The sequence below is a fragment of the Perognathus longimembris genome, chromosome 1, assembly GCF_023159225.1.
Source record: "Perognathus longimembris pacificus isolate PPM17 chromosome 1, ASM2315922v1, whole genome shotgun sequence".
NCBI lineage: Eukaryota > Metazoa > Chordata > Mammalia > Rodentia > Heteromyidae > Perognathus > Perognathus longimembris.
The window spans coordinates 33,533,836-33,555,468 of NC_063161.1; the positions used below are offsets into that span (position 1 = coordinate 33,533,836).

Genomic DNA, 21,633 nt, shown 5'->3' on the forward strand with positions numbered 1-21,633 from the left:
ATAATAAAACTTCACTCCTCGATCTTTCTATCATAAACAGTATAAAATCAAAATGGTAAATGTTAGGGCCTCCTAAGTCTTTATGCCTCAAAATTTCCTCAAGTTCTATTTTTTTCATATTTCCTAAATGTACCATGTTATATGAAGACCTTACTACCTATTCTGCTGTTGCTCAAGTCAGATTCATACAGTGATTATTTCCTAAACAATTTTTCAATATTAAGGCTCAGTTTTATTTTAATTTTTTTCTTATTAAGCATGTTACAATTTTTTCTTTAACTTTTCTGTGTCTCGTTCTTGCATTATGCTCAAAGCTGATTGATTTTGCCTTCATGCTACCATAAATGATTCAGTTGCTACTGAACTGTGCTTAGAAACAATCCTTTTACAAAATTCTCATGTAGCCTGTTTTTTTCCCCCCACTGTGGCACATACATGGGGCATTCTCAGTATCTAGTGTGTTGGCAGATGGTGATATTTAAATATTTGTCTCTTATTGTAATCATCAGTTTTAGATTTAATAGGTCTTTCCTTGCATCAGTACCAGGAAGATGAGAACATTTCCAAGTGAGCTTTGTCCTTTCCATACCAAATTACTTTCATTATAGCAACAAAGGGTGATGTTAGTCTCACTGAGAAAAATTAGCAAACAGCAAATTATTAAACAGGGTGCTTTCACTTGATGAATTCCTTGATGAAATTCATTTTTAAAGCCAGTTCATGAAATAAATGACATTGTGGATGTATCTATGACAAAATTAATCATATTAGGAAAAATGTCCTCATGGAAATAGATATTGTTAATTCACCATCATATTTAGAATTTATCATTTTATATTTAATAGAGTTTATATTTCAATTGTAACTGCCCTAAATGTATTCACTTTACTTAAGTCAAAACTAAGCTAAATCAAATTACTCCTGTAAAGTATTATATTCTAAAAGGCAGATATGTACTAAAAAGCTTTTAGGAATAATTTATAAATCCCTCTTATGTGCCCCACTCTATGAAAATCCTGGGACATAAGTGTATAGTATAAAGTGTGCCATTTTGTAGGACTAGTCCAGCTAAAAAGAGAGTGAAGTTGATTAAGCTACATTACATGCATATAAGTAAATAGCATAAAATTCCACACTTTGTACAATTCATATGCAATACTATAAAATAGAAAAAAGTGTAGATGTAGATTGCTGTTCTATAAAATCATCATACTTCTTAGAAATCCTGTCATTTTAGAAAATACCTCCACACTTTGCATAAATATCACATTTGTCTAATTTAAATGTGGGGACAAGGAAAAGGAATAAACCAGAAATGATTAATGAATTTTATTTAAATATATATTCCACAGAGAAACCATTAGACTAGGTTTTGTTTTTTTTTGCCAGTCCTGGGGCATGGACTTGGGGCCTGAGCACTGTTCCTGGCTTCTTTTGCTCAAGGCTAGCACTCTACCACTTGAGCCAGAGCACCAGCTCCAGCTTTATTTTTCTCTGTATATGTGGTGCTGAGGAATCAAGCCCAGGACTTCATGCATGCTAGGCAAGTACTCTACAACTAGGCCACATTCCCAACCCCTAGACTAGGTATTATGCAATGAGAAACTTTATTACTTCAATTTTTGTATCTACTTCTATATATACCTAATAACTTTCAAACATTTATTTCATAGTTTATAAAATTTAAACATACTATAACCATGGATGGCATTTTTCCTCTTTGAGTACAATGGATATTTCTTTTGAAGTATGTAGCAGATATGAAAAATAGAAATACACTTAATGAAATGATATATTTGATGTTGTTTCATAGTTTATTTACTTTATCTTACAAGGAAATGCAATAAGTGTATTTTAAGTAAGAGAATGGTTAATTAAACTTACCAGAATAACACTCTATGAATTAGCACTTTGCATTATTCATCAACTTAGAAATAATTGCTGAGGTTTTGGTATGCTTAATGGGTTCATCTGCTCAACTTCCACGTTAATATTATTAGTGAGGATTACTGCATGGATGCTGAAGAATGACTGTTTTGATCCTCATTAGCATCAGTTACCTTTCAGCATCACTAAAGGCCTTAAAGAAACAGATAACTTATAGTCAACTATATTTACTCCTATATGAAGGACTTAAAATTAATATCTAATCTAAAGACACTCAAATATTGGCTTGTATTTGTACGTTGCTGTAAGTAATGATGAAGTAATATACAATTATCTTAGAATTGATAAAAAAAAAGACCTTGCATTCCAATCATGAACACATACTCTAGAACATTTCTAACTCCAGGTTCTTTGTTTAGCCCCTGGCTGAATGTATTGTTCTTTTCCTACTCATGATTTCTTCCATAAAATGATGTGAGGGATCATGCATGATACCTCTTCTATTCACTTCTTAGGTAAACCAAGCCAAATCATCTGAGGACATTTAATACCTCAATAAGCAGGGATTAGTAAGGTTGGTGTAGTAGATGTTTTGACGACAGGGAATTTGCAATCAGGGACAATAGGTAGAAAAATAGAGACTATTTACCTTGTTCCATGCCAATGAGTGGCTTTTGGTCCAATTTCTCTTCCCTTCTCTCAAGGTAGAGTGTAAGTATTTATGTTAACAGCTGGGATTAGCCTTCATGAGGTGAACAGTGTGCTTAATCTGCCCTATCCTCATGATCAGTTTCAGAAATCATATTCCTTCCTGTTACAAAAAGCTATGCTCTATACCCATCCATCACCACCTCTTGCCTTCAGTTTTATACATACATATTCCTAGTTATCCTCCCACTCTGTTTCTCTCAGCTCCAATTCCAAATATAAATGTGCTTCCTTTTTCAGCAGTAACTTGTTTTACTTGAAATTGAAAAGGAGGAGGGGATAGGAAAGTGTGTGCTCTCTACTTCTGTCTCCATGTAATCCTAAACAAATTTCTTAGCAAATGTGGTTAAAACTTTTTTTGAGTTTAAATAAGATTTCAGTTTCTCTGTTTCTTCCTTTGTTGGAGTCAACTTACACAGATAAATCTTATAATTATCTGTTCTCTATCATATGGAAAGAATCCTTTCTAGAAGCCAAACAGCAACTGTTTAGTCACCTGATACTGTGGGGGAAATGCAATGCTCATATGCTGTGGTAGAGAATGTACACTAGTACAATCACTAGGGCATACAGATTCATTAAATAATCTCAAGAAAGACTTACTTCATGACTCAAATAGAACTCCTTGGCATGTATCTAAGGGAGTATACATGAGCATCCAATAGAGAGATTACAGGCTATTGAACTCATGTTCATACACTATTATTCACAAAATTAGGCTATAAAACCAGCCTAAGTGTTCAACAATCAATAAATGAATATACAAAGTGAGGTACATGGATACCATGTGAAGTACATGTAAAAAGGCATATCATTCAGCCATAAAAAAGAATGAAATCTTAATTTTTTTCCTAGAAAAAAATGAATGGACCTGGAGATCATCTTGTAAAGCAAGATAAAACAACAGTGATGGATTGAGTATGATCAACATATATATATGAAAATATAAATATGAAATTATATAAATAGGTATGTATAAAAATGAATATAGCACAATGAAACTCACCAAAATCTGTAAAACATTAGGTTGGAAGGACAGCTAAAAAGTAATAAAAGAGGTGAATCTGATCCAAAGAGATCATATGCATGTATGGAACTATCACAGTGAAACTTCTCTTCATAATTAATTTATGTTAATACAAGCATATTTGCTAGTGGATTTTTTAATAAAAGAAAATTCAAACTGTGAAATGCAATCTTATTGAGCTCTTAAATCCAATCCTTTTTGATTGCTCCTTCCACCTCTGCTGATGTTTCTATTGCTAGGATGTTTCAAATTTTTTTTTTTAATGACTGTCACTAGGTGGTCAAACGTTGTCCTGGATCCTGATGCTCTTCCCACTGTATTGATCTACCACAAACATCTTTGTGGACTGGAATGTATCAGAACACCAGACAAAATTCTGTTCTCACAAAGGTTATTTGGTAAAGGTCTTCTACCTGGAAACATGCTACTCTCTTCTTTGTCATTATTATTTTCCAGACATTATAACTAATATGATATGATGATGTTTTTTGAAAATATTTATAACTCCTAAATTGGCAAGAATATTTACTTATAACAATAATAAATAAACTGTGACAAACTGCTGTAATAATAAAAGATACTCCAAGGAAGGTATCATTGAAATATGGGAAATGGCCAATAAGATGAAAATTAAGCAAAAAAATCTGCAAAGATATCCAGCTTGGGAGTTCATATTCCAAATTTTTGCATTTCAACCACATACAGAAAGAAATGAATGTTTCAGCAGTTTTGGCTTACATTTTGAATTGCCTTTTACTCTACTTTATTTGTAATTAAATATTTTGTGTGTGTGTGCTGGAAATTAAGCTCAGGACCTTGTGCTTGTTTGGCACTTTCCCTCATGTTTAGCACTATACCAACTGAGCCAAGAGTTTTCCACCAACAGAACCAACAGTTCTGGGAGTTTTGCTAGCTAATTGGAGATTATTTTCTAATATTCTTCTTCAATGTATATAGAAGGATGCATATACAAGGATGTATCTTTGTATGAAGTTCATTGAAATAATAACCAAGAGATTTTTATTCTTTCATGTAATAAAACTGACATCAAATACTACTGAAAATGGATTATAGGTAGAAATTCCTTCTTACTTTAGATATTCTAGATGACTATAACAGACAAGGTAAACTATTTTCAGCACTTCAAAATTTGTGTATGTTTTTGTTCCGACTAGTCATAGCAGAAAATCACAATAGCTCAATAGCTATACCCTTATGAACACATAAGTTGATGCTAAGTGAAATGAACTCCACGTTATGGAAACAAGTGTTATATCATTGTTGTAATTATTTTCAACATGCCATGTGAAACCATACCCCCTTTTTTTCTTGTTTTTTTTTCCTCTCATATTCCCTTCCTGTGGTTTTATCCCCCATCACTGTATCTGATCTTAGTACCCTGGATACTATATATACGTGTATTATAACTAAGGAAGGGCAACGAAATACCAAAATTGAGAGATAAAAGGATAGAAAGACAAACCATTTCAAAAGCAATACTTACAAAACCCTTTGGAGTAAACCAACTGTACCACTCATGGGGGGAGAGGGAAAGGGATAAGGGGGAGGTAGGAGCAGGGGGAATGAGGGAGGAGGTAACAAGTTGGATAAGAAATGTACTCACTGCCTTACATATGATACTGTAACCTCTCTGTACTTCACTTTGATGATAACGAAAAAAATGGAAAAAAAGAATTGTGCATGTTTTTCTAAATTGACTCAGCAAATTGGTAAATTCTTCAGTGGTAACAAGAGTAAAGTTTATGATTTATATTAAAAATCTTCTATGTTTTATTATTCTTTACCCAGAAGCACCATTCTAAACAATAATGGTTAAACTTTCAGGAATGTTGTTTTATAGACTTTTTTCCCTAAACAAGGTAGGACCACTAACAAAAGAAATTACATATAAACATTTGTTTTCAAAGAAACATATCCATAATCAACTTTCAACAAACCACAACAAAATGCAGAATTTTACAAGTATTAGAAAAATATCAGCTATATTGACTAATTTGGTTAAATATTCAAAGACATTTAAAATAAAGCCTTATTTTGCTGAAGTTATAATTGATAGTTGAATACAGTTTATGCCTCAACTCAAACTTTGTGCTCACTGTTCTAGGCATAATACTATGCTCTTGGTTCTATACTCCATCTGTTTGCTCTAGAATACAAAATTGTAATTTCTGTGTCCATCCTGTTTATATACTTCATTGGGATCTACACAATTAGTGGATGTAAGTATACTTAGAGAGATGTATGCTACCTTTGAGGAGGGGTACAAACAAAACACAGCTTTTATATAAATTTGAAACTTAGGGAAGCTCTAAAAGTTCAGAGGAGGCATTCTTTTGGTTTATCAAAGTTAGGGAAGGGAAGAAGAACATCAAAGTAGTGAGACAAAGGACAAAGTGTGAACCAATTGCAATAGCAATAATCACAAGACAATATGTTGGAAATTAACTTTACAACTTGATGGGGGGTGGAGGGTAGTGGGAGAGAAATGAGGGAGAGGGTCACAAGTTTGACAAAAATTGTACTCACTGTTTTATGTATGTAACTGTAACATCTCTGTACATCAACTTGACAATAAAATAAATTTTTTAAAAAGCTCTAAAAGTTACATTACAGAGAAGGCAATCTGTTGATTTGAAAATGATGGGTTAACCAGACAGTAAGGCATGGGGGAATAAATATAAAAAATTACTCATTTGTATACCAGAACAGAAACAAGATATTATGACAAATATTAATTTAGACTTAGTAGCTTTGTGTGTGAATAAAATATTTTGTATGTGAAAACTAGAAGATGATGTCAGAATTGTGCATAGAGGAAGGAACATTTGAATAATGGGCTAATAAGTTTGGGTATTATTTTGAGATGTAGGATTCTATAAATTATTTTGATGTAAAATGAGTAGGTAAGTATATAAACACATAATAACTTATTTATGGTAGGTTTTTGAGGGAGAACTCAATAATGTAATTTCGTAAAAAGGCAAACGTCAAAATTAAATAAGATAAACTCCAGGAAGCAGGTACATTCTTTTTATTTCATTTATTGTCAAAATGCTGTAGAGAAGTGTTACAGTTTCATTGGTAAGACAGTGTGTACATTTCCTATTCAACTTGTTACTATCTTGAAAACAGTGCTGTGGGGTCAATAGGAAAGGGCTAGGCTAATGAAGAACAGTCAAGAATTCAATGTTGATCCTACAAAATTAAGAAAAGTAAGGGAATGAGTAGTAAGAAAGATGGATGAGAATGTTGACAGAGGTGACATTGATCAAGTTGCATTGTTTTCATATACTGCTTTATGAAATGGCAGATTCTTTGTAAAAATGATATTTAATGGTGCCAAAACAAATAAATATAATTCTAAAAGGAAATAGAGAGGTACCACACATTTGTCATTGTCTTGCTTGTGTTGTGATTAAAAATATGTGGGTCAAAAGAATAAGATCCAATTATTCCAATTATTCCTGATTGAAAGGGGGCTGCAACTATTAAATGAATTAACACACATGTACCACCTCCGTACAGTGCTGGATAATATTGGAAGTCAAGTACTGTGGGAAATGGAATCATATCTGCAGACCTTTAGGTAGGTAGTTATTGTCACTAAATATGAGTTTGGCAGTGTTCTAATAGTTTTGGTATACTAATTTACTTTTTATTATTTGAGTGTTCATTATGAGTGTTCATCTACATACGCATGTGTGCATGCACACACACACACACACACACACACACACACACACACACAGAAGCAGACAAACAAGTGAAGAACTCAATTAGGAAATGGTAGCTTTAGAATCCCAGGAAAGTCAAGGTCTAAAGGTTATGCTTTAAAGTACAAATTTTACTTTCACATGTTCAGTTAAATATTGTTGATTAAAAGAACAATCTTTGTATCTGACTTTGTATCTCCAGCACTTGATACATTTTTTCATAGCAGCAGTACAAAAGGATTCTGGATAGAATAATGGTTGGTCTGCTGGTAGGTGACATGAAAGTGAATAAAGTATGGGAAAATGAATGTGTATAGGAATGGAGAGCAAAGGAAAGTGAAGAGGAGAGGAGACGTTTAAAGAGGGGACATTGGGTAAAGGAGGAAGGCCAAATAAAAGATGGGAGTAGAGAAGAAGTGAGAGAGAGGAGGAAGTTGAAATAGAAAACTGGGAAAATAAAAATGTTGCTTAAAAGGGGAAAAATGACTCATAAAAGTGGACTGAAATGGAAAAACAAGAGAGTAGTGAGATAGGAAATAGGATGTAGAGATAATACGTCGGGTCATTGACCATCATTATTATACACTGCACAGGTGCTACACATCCAGATTCAGTGTAAAACTCTATTCATTTCCATTCCTCATGAACTCTCCAAAGCATTCTAGAATGCATTGACTGAGGATCAGTGGAGATGTTTAAGGAATACATGCTCTGAGAAATCTAAAGCGGTTGAGCAGAGAAATTGGGATGAGAAAGTAAAAGGAAAATATGACAAAGATCACTATTCATAAACAGGATGGCATAAGATTGGGACAGATTTATATTTTTTAAGATAAGTATATATTTTGTTATCATTAAACACAGAAATACAATTTTTTCCCAGCTCTGTGAACAAACAAACAAACAAACAAAAACCCACTGGTAATTAAGAAATAAAGACTTGCCAAAAATATTAGAATTTCTCTCTTTTCCTCTCTCAAAAGAAGCTACCATCCAAATTTTTATTTTTAAAATATACAGATAAATGTTTATATGAAGAGTAGGAATTTTATCTCAGTGGCAAAGCTAATAAACACATGGCCTCCAAACAAGTAAATAAATGCATCCAGTCCTATAGAAAGAAAATGATATAGTGTATCACTTTGTGTCTTAATTCTCTAACTTAGAATGATTTCTATGTTGTTGTTCTATGATTACTGCTATACAATACACTATAAATATATGCTTTAAGCTATATATAAATTCTATTGATAGTAGACACTTACTGTTTAATGTGATGTGCTAGTCTCCTTTTGCTAATATAACATCATACTGGAGGGTATATAATAGACACAGTATATAAATTTATTTACTTAGAGTACTGGCAGTTGTTAAGCTTGAAATCAAAGAATTTTCTACTTCTGAGAATGTGTTTTCTCTGTCATTGCATAAGGACAGAGGGCAAAAGAATGCAGGCTGGACATATCTTTCTATAAGGAACACACTCCTGAGTTAATTGGAGAACTCTTTCTTGATAGTGACCATTTGTCATGGCCAGATGGCCTCTTAAAATTCTCCTGTTTTGGATTGATAGGGATGGGGAACAATTACGAAAGTGGTGCCGTTGATCAAGTTTCATTATACTAATAAACTGATTTGTTGATTGATAACTACTTTTACAACTACATAAAGTTAATTAGACATAATTTTAAAAATCCTCCCTTCTTAATACTTTTACAATGTCAAATTCCAACATGACTTTTGGAGGAGATAAATACTCAAACCATAACTTGTTATTGGTATTATCACTGAAACTATTGAACTTATTTCTTTGGTCAAATAATGATGGATTTCTATAGAATACATCAAGAAATTAACTTTTATTTTTCAGGGTGTAAGTAATTTTATACTGATTAGAAATCTTTATTTTCATTCTGTTATGATTGGTCATAGGAATAAACTATGTCCTAGAGATTTCGAGTGAAATCATTATCTCATTATGAATTCCATAATTTTTAAAATGTGTACCACGGTGTTAATGTTTTTTATATAAAATTTGAAGAATACTGAGGCACGTTACACTTCACTCCTTACATTTGAGTCTGGTCTGTACATTATAATAAGATTGATATCCTTGGGCTGGGGATATGGCCTAGTGGCAAAAGTGCCTGCCTCGGATACACGAGGCCCTGGGTTCGATTCCCCAGCACCACATATACAGAAAACGGCCAGAAGCGGCGCTGTGGCTCAAGTGGCAGAGTGCTAGCCTTGAGCGGGAAGAAGCCAGGGACAGTGCTCAGGCCCTGAGTCCAAGGCCCAGGACTGGCAAAAAAAAAAAAAAAAAAAAAAAAAAAAGATTGATATCCTTGTGTAAAACAAGAAAGATTTTATTGTGTTTAATAAAGTTAAAATTTTTAAGATGTAATTTAATATTAGTTCATAATCAAAACTATCCACAAACGTGTTAGTGTCATTATTTTCTCTGAAAATCCGAACAAAATAAAAATCATGCATTCACTTTTCATGCTCTTTTTAGTTTCTTTATATTAGAAAAATGAGAAATCAAAAGAAAGTTTCACAAAGGTTTTTGTTGTTGGTTTTGTGTTCTTTTACCTTGACATTGATACATTGGGATATTTCCAGATTGGTTATCTTGTAGAAAATTCTACATTTTGGAGTTATCGATTTCTTTCCTTGGATGCCATTTAATCTCAGTCTTCTGTTTCCTGTAAACTAGAAGATAGATGATTTATTACAATATAACCATCTTTAGAAACAAACTAGAGCATCATAAAATGTTAAATACTTTAATATACACCAAAATAAATTATACAAATGTTATAAATTTCCACAATAATGACTTCAAATTTGATCTTTAGGCTAAATTTCTCACTCATACATCTGTGCATCTTAGTGAAAATGTTTCTCTTCACTGTACATAAGTAATTTGAAAGGCGATAAAATTATTAGCCATCAAATACTCAGCTAAAAATTTTAGCAAACATTTGGGAACCTTGTATGAATTCCTTATTACATGTCACATTACACAACTGTTATACTTTGCCTATTTCCGTTTTTTCTACTTATTAATCGCCAATCTTCTACATAAGTTTACTATGTCTTTTTCATTTTAAAAAAGTTAAGAAAATATCCCATCACATACACTATTCTATTTTCATTTTCCCACAGACTAAAATGATTATTTCCTCAGATTAGTAGTTATTTTACTATTATTGAACATTCAAATTTCTTTTATTTTAAATTTAGATGTAAGGAAATATTCCAGAGGATGAAATCCTGACTTAACTGTATTTTGGAGATACTATTCAATCTGTTTTGGTCCTCATTGTACATCTGTCATATTTGTTAATTAAAACATCTACTAATATGTTTATGTGGCACATCTTAAGATGTTCACGTAACATGTCTCAACAAATTTGTTCATTTTGAAAAAAAAGAAACCTTTATTCCTGTGCTTTATACTTCATTTAATTTTTTACTAATTTCCAACAAACTGTCACATTAGCTGCTTTTCTGCTGTCTTCATTCTATTTTTATTCTTGTTTTGTGAGATTTTCTTTTAATATTTGGATATTTTCATGCAAAATATTATGTTACTATTTAGATTAGCTGTTTCTTGTTAGTTTTCTTACATTTTCTTTAACTTTGAGCATAATTCCTTTAGCGTGGAAATTTATCAGCACACTCATAAGCATCATTATAGAATTAAGTTTTCAGTATTTCCAACTAAAATTAAAATCTCTCTGTAATTCCAAGTTTACTCAGAATTTACTTTTTTCTTCTTGTTTATTGTCAAAGTGATGTACAGAGAGGTTACAGTTTCATACGTTAGGCCTTGGGTACATTTCTTGTACTGCTTGTTACCTTCCTTACTTTTTTTAACCCCGAATTTGTTACATTTTCCTGTAATTGTTTTTCTTAAAGCATGCATTTGTAGGTTGAGTGAGAAATGTTTTGAACACTTTTTCCTCAAGGATATGTGACTATAGAGGACATAGAAATGCCAAAGGAGAGAAAGTTAAGGATTCTGCTCAGATATTCCTTTCCATGTTTTAACTCACCTCAAGGAAACATTTGCTATATTCATTTTCATAGGATAGTAGTTAATTTTCTATTCTACTTTCTCTTTCTTCAATCTCTCTTCTTTCATTGTCTTTCTCTGTCTTTCCTTCCTTTTCTTTTTCCATATTCATATGACATTTCTTTTAATTTGAAATGGGTATTTTGTAAACAATCTAATTTCATAGTAATGCTATGAGTGAAATTTAAGATTTTTTGAGTTGATTTTTTCATGGAATATAAAAACAACTAAAAGACTATCTTAATGTTTTCCTTAAAGTAATTTCTTCACTGGAGTACATATTATTTTTTTTGTTTCTAATATATTAATTTTGTTTTCCACAGATTTTATTTTAAATGCATAAAAAAGTAACATCATGGAAAATTAAGGAACTTATTTTGCTGGTCTTAATAGCTCCATATTCGTGGTCCTGCTTTTTCGATTTAACAAATTTAATAATGAGTTGAAGAAACTAATATATTTACTACAAAGGATTCTTCCTTTTGTTTTATCAAATAGGTCATTGTGTGTAAATGGTTCATCACTGGATTGTTAAATAGAGAAGTAATATTATGCATTCTAACAAACTGTTTTACAATTATTTGTTTCTGTGGAATAAATATATTCCGTTAGATTTGTTTCTATACATTGTCATAATATTGTTTAATAATATATTATATCATATTATATCATAAACTTTAATATTGTCAATGAAGACCTTTAAGATTTTTGCATAGTCAAATTAAAAGGGAATTAAATTCAATATTTATGAATTTGTTTTTAATAACTATCCTCACAAGCATATATGAAATAGGTTGTAGATGTTAGCAATCACTGAGTTGTTTATTCAAAATTTGTGGAAGCTGATGTTTCCGTTTCTCTTTCAAGTGAGGATCCCAAACAATGTATTTTCCGTTATTTTTTCAGGAGCTCATCCTAAAGTCTTCCTATTATAGTACTCAGCAGTGGACTCCTTTTTAAACACACACACACACACACACACACACAGACACACACACACCCCACACATACACACACAGACACACAAGCACACATCTTTGAGAATAACTTTTTCATCATTTTTAAAGCATATGTGTACTCCTTAATTTTTCTCTCACCAAGCAAAAATTCAGCCAGCCTCTCTTAAAATACATTTGAATTTGTAAACAATAGAAAATGCGATTCAGAGCCACTCGTTCCATAAGGAAAATAGTTTAATTATCGTGAGACAATAGTAATCAATATATTTGGGAGGTAGAAATCGTTCTGCAAATAAATTTTAAAAATCTTGTATACTTTAGCTTCTTGTAGTTTGCACATAAATATTTCCCTTGTCCAGAATTTATGTTTGTTCTGAACACTAATAATTAATTCAATTTCCTTCCCACACAATTTCCCATATCCCAAAGTCTCAGTCATGTTTACTTTCCAGGCAGTGGGTTCAATGCATAACTTTAAAACAGTTGCTAAAAGCTTAAAAAAAACCTAATTTATAACCAATGCAATCAATATTGCATTGTATTAACTTCCATTGCATTGTATCTTCTTTAATTTTGCCAACTACACACCCACTCCTTAACTACAAGCTTCTAAAATTTTGTCAGGAAGTCTTCATTTTGTTGAAAGTATAGTATATAAGGATCTCTTCTATTTTTCTATCAGAACAGAACTCTTTGTAAAAACAACAGGCAGTTTTCTTTGCTGCCTTCTTGAATCCAGTTTGCCTCAACTTTCAAGGCTGAAGGAATGCTGGTCCCGAACTTCTACAAGTCAGATTTGCCAGCTGTAGTTTGCATATGGTTTGAATCTGCCTAACAAAAGTTCATATCCTGAAAGCTTGGTCTGCAGTGTGGTAGTGCCGAGCTGGTTGACCTTTAAAAGTTAAAGCCTAGTAAAACATCATTGGGTCACTGTAGGGAATAATGCAAGTGTTGTGGCATATGATTAGTTTTAGCAAAAACAGAGTTGTTCTAAGACTCCCTGGCTTCTTCTCCAATGTGATGCTCACCACTCTTGCACAAGCTCCCACTAGTGATGCCATCCTCCCTCAGGGACTCCCCAGAGCTGTGCAGATACCAGAGATAGTTGCTGTGAACTCAATAAAACTCCTTCACAATGTTTGCAGCCTTGAGTATTTTTAAAATAGAAGCACAAAACTGAACAAGATAATGATCCTCAGGCTTAAGAGTTACATTTCTGGAATAATCAAAGGTATTTCCTCTCTATTCGCCATATCATCATAAAGTGCATAGACTTAAGCTCTACTTTTTAGATGTCATAATCTTCATAAAATGCACTGTCATCTTTTTAATCTCTCAGATTTAGAGTAGAATTTTTTTTCTGTTCTATCTTCATGTATCACATATATTACGGGAAGAACCTTGATACCAGCTGAAATAACAATTCTAATTTCCAACCAGTTCCAGGATTGCCTTTGAGGTTTGTTCTGAAGTAATTACGTAGATTAATCATTTTTTTTTTTTTTTTTTTTTGCCAGTCCTGGGCCTTGGACTCAGGGCCTGAGCACTGTCCCTGGCTTCTTCCCGCTCAAGGCTAGCACTCTGCCACTTGAGCCACAGCGCCGCTTCTGGCCGTTTTCTGTATATGTGGTGCTGGGGAATCGAACCTAGGGCCTCGTGTATCTGAGGCAGGCACTCTTGCCGCTAGGCTATATCCCCAGCCCAGATTAATCATTTTTGATAGTCTTGATTTACCCTAGAATCCAATCTGTTATCATCAAACACCTTGCAGAAAGAACATTTTGTATTGGGTTTCCACTTCCTATTCTTTCCTTCCTTCCTTCCTTCCTTCCTTCCTTCCTTCCTTCCTTCCTTCCTTCCTTTTATACTACCTTCCTTCCTTTCTTCCTTCTCTGTCTCTTTCCCTTCTTACCATCTTTCTTTCATCAGTAAGAAAGCTACTCAGGTGAGCTCATGAATATGAATGTCACCATATCAGCTGTGGCACTTCCACTAGGAAAGCTGACCTGGAGCACCCAACACTGACATATCAGACTTGGTAAAGTTTTGGGTATTAATTTTGGTACTACACTCTCACTTCACCATCTGTAGTGTGTTTGGCATACTGCCGAACCAGCTTGGCAGATGATTTCTATCTTATATATCTATTTGGCTCGCAAAAGTTACTTGACAATAAATTTAAAAAGTAGTGAAATCAAATATACATAACTTGGGAATAAATATAATAATAAGTTTACAATAACAACCATAGGCAACAAAAAGATAGAGAAGTGAAGCTATGTCTCAAGTGGTAGAGTGCTAGCCTTGAGCTGAAGAGCTCAGGAACAGCACCCAGGCCCAGAGATCAAGACCCACAACCAAGAAAAACAAACAAACAACCAAAACCAAAAAAAGAAAAGATAGAAAGATGATTGTCATTTACAACAGATATTTAGAAAACACCTCAAAACTAAAAACCTATTGCAACACATTTATCCAGTACTATTTGTCTTAAGTCCTTTTGATGAGGATTATAGGTCTGGATCCACTTACAAATTTTAACTGATTAGTTTTTTGTTTTTTTTTTTTTTTTTGCCAGTCCTGGGGCTTGGACTCTGGGCCTGAGCACTGTCCCTGGCTTCTTTTTGCTCAAGGCTAGCACTCTGCCACTTGAGCCACAGCGCCACTTCTGGCCATTTTCTGTATATGTGGTGCTGGGGAATCAAACCCAGGGCCTCATGTATATGAGGCAGGCACTCTTGCCACTAGGCCATATCCCCAGCCCCTAACTAATTAGTTTTTTAAGATGATTTATTTCAGTTCCTGAAATATGTGTGTTCACAATCACAGCTTCAGAAAATGAAAGGAATATGGTTATTCTCATATTATGTTCAATTTTGAGATTTTTAAATGGAGCCTAAAGTTTTCTGTTTCCAGCAATGACTTTCAATTATAGTGACTTGGGCTTGTTGAATTTCTCATTTGTCCTTTTGATTCATTGTTTAAAAAATGTTATCAAATAATTTATATTAAAGCATTGCTATTATGATTTCAAAATACATGACGGACATAACAGCTCACTAGTACAATATTGGGGACTCAATGTGTTTGAAAGTATGTATGCATGGCTGTCTCCCTCCCTTTTCTAAAGCCATGAGGATTCAATCCTGCAGGCTCCACTCAGATGTCCTTAACCTTGTCACTTCCAACAAGCCCCAGCTGTAACCACCACAACCAGTGTTTCCGCCCCTTAGTACCTCATATTGCTGTCTGAACTTGAACATATAAAGCAAGTCCTGGGAGATACCCTTAAACCATATCCAAACCACAACTTAGCAATACACTCTACTCTTGTTTTTTCTTTAATTTTTAAATTTTAATTGCAAAGGTGATATACAGAGGTGTCAGTAATAAGTGCATTTCCTCTAGAACAGTGCCACTCCCTCAATCTTCTTCTAGGTTTTATCCTCTCAATTTCCCTTCCCAAAAAAAACTGTACAGTTTATTTGATTTTTTGTTTGTTTTTCTGTTTCTTTTTTTTTTTTTTGCCAGTCGTGGGGCTTGAACTCAGGGCCTGAGCACTATCCCTGGCTTCTTTTTTACTCAAGGCTAGCACTCAACCACTTGAGCCACAGTGCAACTTCTGGCTTTTTCTATATATGTGGTACTGAGGAATTGAACCCAGGGCTTCATGTATATGAGGGGAGCACTTTACCACTAGGCCATATTCCCAGCCCTCTGTACAGTTCATCTGAAACATACTGTCTAGTCGGTTTCACTGATGAATTGGTTCATCCTTTGTCCTACCATTTCTGTGCTTCCACTTCCACCTCCCAAATCAGATAAACTGATATATAGGACAAAGTATCCAGAAATCACAATCAGGGACAGAAAAACAAACAAACCACTCTTACAAGAGAAAAACAATACTTCCCAGATTTCTCTACCAATGGAACATTCAGAAAGTTGAATTCTGTTGCATTATGATGTGTTGTAAGTGATAGCATGTTCGTTCATAGATGCTGCATATTTTTTTTTTTTTGCTTGTTTGACTCCTGTTCTTTCTTTTAGTACCAGAGTTTGGGTTTATGGCCTCAACTTTACCAGGCAACACTCTAATATTTGAGCTACATACTAGTCCTTTACAGATGCTTTTTATAAATTATCATGAAGAAACTTCACTTCCTTTTCTCCCAACATTTTGTTTTGTTCCTAATAGCGTAAATGTTGTCAAGCGACTCTTTAAAAGTTTCCTTTCCCCTTTCAAAAAGTGTCATCTGTTCCTTTACTCTCTCCCAGTTCCTCCCTCCCACCTCCACACACGAGTTGTGTAGTTCATGCTCATCATTGTCCAGTGAGCTCCACTACTACACTTTCCCACTCCTTTTCTTCTAGTTCTGTACCCTCCACACCCCCCTCCCGCATCACAAGATATACAAATGAATGCCAGCCCTGGTGGCACAAACTGGTAAACAAAGAGGAGCATGACACAGTAGGATCAGTACTTGGAAACCAGTCTGTGCCACATCTTTTGGCGCTCCAATGGGGCAATCAACCAGCACACGATACTTATAAGACTTATGCAAAATATATTAAAAACATGAACTTTTTCATGAATTATCTTAGCTGAGTTTTGACTAGGTTACAGTCTCCCATTCAATTTCAATAACATTGTGATTAATGTTAAAATTAATGTTAAGTTATTAAAGAAAATTAAGTCCCTGATTTTTTGTAAATATAATGTGTTTGATTATACTAACATAATTTGAAAAAAAAATTCAAACCAGATGCTCCTCTTCAGTGGAAAGCAGTGTAAGAAATGAATTCTGTTCTAATATCTTATGGTTTCTTGGTATTTATTCAGAAACAGATATTGTTGGAAAAAGTGAATGCTCTCCTGCATGGTGCTAGGGGTCTGATAATGACTCAAAATCCTCTGGACATAAGCACTTGCCTTTCATCTGTATCTTACAGGATTCAATGTACATGTTCACTATATTTCAGTGGTCATCAAGGAAGCCATGAGTTGATTGTATTGCATTTCACTCTGATAGAGTAAAAATCTCCAGGTTGAACTTTGCGAAAGATATTGAGTCTCTAAATCATGCCAGGGATTAAATTCAATCATTTCTTTGGGTCTCTCAAATCAACCAACATAAATAGTTTCTCATTTTGTATTCGTGCATTGAACTGGGATTACTTTGTTCATAGGATCTGTTATTTAAAAATTTACACACCCCTGTATGTGTGCTTATATCTGTTCACGTGTGTGTAATATACTACTGTATTAATATACTATACCTGTATAGGTTTCTTTCCTACAGATGTACAATCATCAAATACTACTTTCCTAATAGCATTTCATTTAGAGAAAATAAATCACACATGATTTCTTAATACATATATATATATTCCATTAGCAATATGAAGAGAGTAATTTGTGTTTTCATGTAATATAAATAATAAAAATGCACATCATTTGATGGGTTTGAAATTGACTTAGTAATACGAGTACATTTAGAGATATTTTGTACCACTAAATTTGTTTGTTTACAATTAACAAAAATAACAGCTCCTTTTCAATTAAAAATTAAATTATCATTACCTATGGCTTTCCATTTTTTTAAAAGCATGTAGGAAATCAGGGATGGTGCTAGATTTACAGAATATTAAAAAAAAAACAGTGGAAATAATAGGCCTGGGTTTTTTTTTCTATAATTTTACATGAATTAGGGTATTTTGCTTTATAGTCTTAAGAAGTGAATGAAGGACCTTCTTTCCAAGAAACAATGGAGGAGTGGAGATTTTTGCTTCTTCTTTTTATAAAACAGAATATGTCCACAGCTTTGCAAAACTTTGTCTGTGGCAATGTAGGGATAATCATCTAATCATGGCCTTAATTATCTTTAATTTCATCTAATTGCTTCATCCCTTTTATAACATTTATCAACTTTTCCATTTTCAAATCAATAATTAGTAGGTAAATTGCAGCAACAGGATTAGAGACATTTTTTTCTGAGTCAGTATTCTATTCAACATATTTTAAATGAACATTAACATAACATTAGATATAATTTTAAAGCATGGAAAAGTACATTTGAGAGGAGGACACACATGCAGAAATCATGAACACCATCTATCCGCCTGATGTAACATGATACACAGTTTTCCATGGGCTCGTGATTTTCACCAACCAGTGGATTGCTCATTTGCAGTATATCACTGACCATAAAAAATTTGTCACCATACTTTCTCACCAGACTTTACAAGGGCTGTTGGATTATAAATTACAGATACTAAAATTACAGTTCATCTCTTTTTCCTGTATGAATTCAGTCTAGATGATATTTCCAAATCATATTCCATTTAGTTATTTACTCACTTGTAAGTGAAAAACGTCTGGTAAGATAATTTTATTTAAAATTTAATGAAAGTATTTCCCACTAAAGACACACCATAGTTAGAGTAAATATCCTATAATTCACCTTGGCATTTGAAAATTTGAGGCAGGAGGTTTGAGAGTTCAAGGTTTGCATTGGCTGTATAATGAAACCCTAATATAACAACCAATAATTCCAAAAAGTGACATTTAATAGTGACCCATAAATTAGAAGAGTGCCACTTATGGCTGTGTTTAAAAATTGCCATTTTTGATGATTATATTGTTTGTTTTACACCATTCTAAAATTATTAAATTCAAAATTTTTTTCCCTTAATTCTTTATAGGAATGCTCCTTTTATTTTTTGAAAGTATCAAAAGGTATGCTTATTTATTCTCAATAATTGAATTCAATGTTTCATTCTAAATGAAATGTACTATATTGGCGATCCACTGATTTCCCAATAGGCCTTTTAGAAACCTTTTGTATTACATATTTTGCTAATGACTTATAAATCTGGACTCGATGTTTATAAGTGGTAATCATTATCAAAAAAGTGTTCATTGGGGAAGAGTAAAATCTGATTAACTTACTCAATGGCTGTCAGAAATTTTACATACTCTTTCCATGATAGTAATAATTTCTTAATATAAATGTAATATGTTTATAAAAAAGATATCAACATAAACTTCAGACACTAAATTTATTTAATAACTGTATCAAAATATTATCTTAAATTTCTAGCCATTTTTCTCAGGATAAAATGATCAATCTAATTAAGTAAACTTTCCTGTCTCTACCATGTATTAGTTAACTGTTCTAAGAATTAGAGATAGGAAACAAAAGAAAATAAAACAAAACAAACAAAAAAAAAGAATTAGGGATAGAAAACTAGATGAATGATACATGAACATTCATACTAACATCTTTTCTTCAATCATACAATAGTAAATCAAAATTAAAACTTTGCATTATTATTTTATATTTTATATAACACTTTATTTCTTGTTAATCTTTGGCATATTACAGGTCATATTTCTTCAAAGTCAGAAGCATCTTTTTGGGTCCAGTTTTCTAACAAGTGACTGGATGACTTCCCATAAACCCTGTATTAGCTAGCCAGATGTAAACTAAGGCTCCTCTTAGGTCAAGTCAAAACAAAATAAAGTATCATAGATAATAGTTGTAAGGGGTATGTCTTTAATAATTTAAGATTGTAAAATTCATTGTTTACATCTTAAAAGCACAGTGCAGTAATGTCCTGCAGGCTCTCCTTCAATCCCCTGAAATGTGTCCATCAATACAAAAGTAATAAAGTGGTGTTGACTAGGCAGCGAGGGATTCTCATTAAAAAGATGTTATTGAATGTGAATTAACTGTTATAATCACCTCTTCGTTTCTGGTTTTATAAAGCAATATTCAGCAGGGGATATGGCTCAGTGGTAGAAAAACTCCTGTAATAAGCCCTAAGTTGGTCTCCAGATACTGAAAGGGAAATATTTCTTAATGATTCTCTTAACCAATTTATTATGATACAGTTTTGCTGAGATTTAAAAAGTTGATAATTTTCTAAGCCAAATATATTAGTCACCAATGAGAATATATTAAATTACTAATATACTTCTTACTTGGAAAAACATAGCTTTCATTTAAATTCATTAGTTTAAAGACTTTCTTAGTAATTGTCCTTGAATTTACTGGTTTGAAATACTTTTAATGTAGTTCCATTATATAATATCAATTTACCCACTCAGAAACTTTGTTTGCCAATGGAAAGTTTTTCTTCTTTTTTTTTGAGAAGTGTTAAATATTCTTTATTTGACATTTATAATAAGCCACACTAAAATATCTTTCAATAAGTAAAAGGCAGATTTCAGAGACAGGGAATTCTAAGTACATTGGCTTAGTCAAGACCAAAAATATAGACATTGCTTCCTCATCTTTAACCATTGCCTTTAACAAGTTAATGATCACAAATTCAAACAGGTTAATTTTGCTTGATTGTGAGACAGTGAAGGGATTTTCCCCATTTTTAAAAGATGTTCTCATAATTAGCTATATAAATCTAAATATAAAACCAATCAGACAGATTTGGAGATGGTATTCCCTAACTTGTTGAAAAATTGAACATTAGTAAATCCAATCATATCACAGAAAGGGGAACAACTGACAGTATTTTTTTAAGATCACATTCACTTAACCACAAGCCAGTTTTACTTAAATCAGGACTGCCCAAAAATATTCTGCCAGCCATTCATGATATGAAATCTGGTATTAGAGATCAATTGAATTATGGTACACATTAAATAGCCATGAGACATTTGTTTTGCAATAAATAAATAAGACAGTGGCTATTACTCATTTGTAGCTTTTCTGAGGTAAGCTATCAAGTCTGTCCTTTCTCCCTTCTTCTTAATGCCAGCGAAGATCATTTTTGTTCCTGGGATGTACTTTTTTGGGATTCTCTAAGTACTCCATCAGTGGATCCTCCCCACGTGATGCCTTTTTTTTTTGTTGGCATCTGTGTAAGTGAATCCAGCTTCTTAACTTGTTTTCCGACCAAACAGACCATGGAGATTAGGCCCAGTCTGTGCTTGTTCCCCGTTTCAATGGTGTGGCACTGGGCACACTTCTGAACAAAAATCTTCTTGCCTTTCTCAACATCACCCATTTTAAATTCGTTCCTCTGTCACTACTACAGCAGAGAGCAGCTGGGAAGCCAGACATCCCACTCTCGGGCTCCAATGGAGAGTTTTTCTATCTTTTTTTTTCCTATGGAAAATTCATGGTACACAAGAAAGAAAAGCAGGAGGCTTTTAGACTTTAGGTCTATATCAACATCAAAACTTGTTTCTCCCAAGGAAGACTCAGATATAGT

At 33.1% G+C, this 21,633-nt stretch overlaps 1 long non-coding RNA gene and 1 pseudogene across 1 annotated transcript; one reads left to right on the forward strand and one right to left on the reverse strand.

The window, feature by feature from the left end:
* The first annotated feature begins 722 nt into the window (after positions 1 to 722).
* Positions 723 to 21,062, forward strand: LOC125353999. Its single transcript, XR_007211396.1, has 3 exons — positions 723 to 737; positions 12,050 to 12,053; positions 20,929 to 21,062. It is a non-coding gene; the product is annotated as an uncharacterized LOC125353999 (long non-coding RNA).
* Positions 21,063 to 21,109: 47 nt separating this feature from the next.
* Positions 21,110 to 21,432, reverse strand: LOC125354010 (annotated as a pseudogene).
* Positions 21,433 to 21,633: the final 201 nt, after the last annotated feature.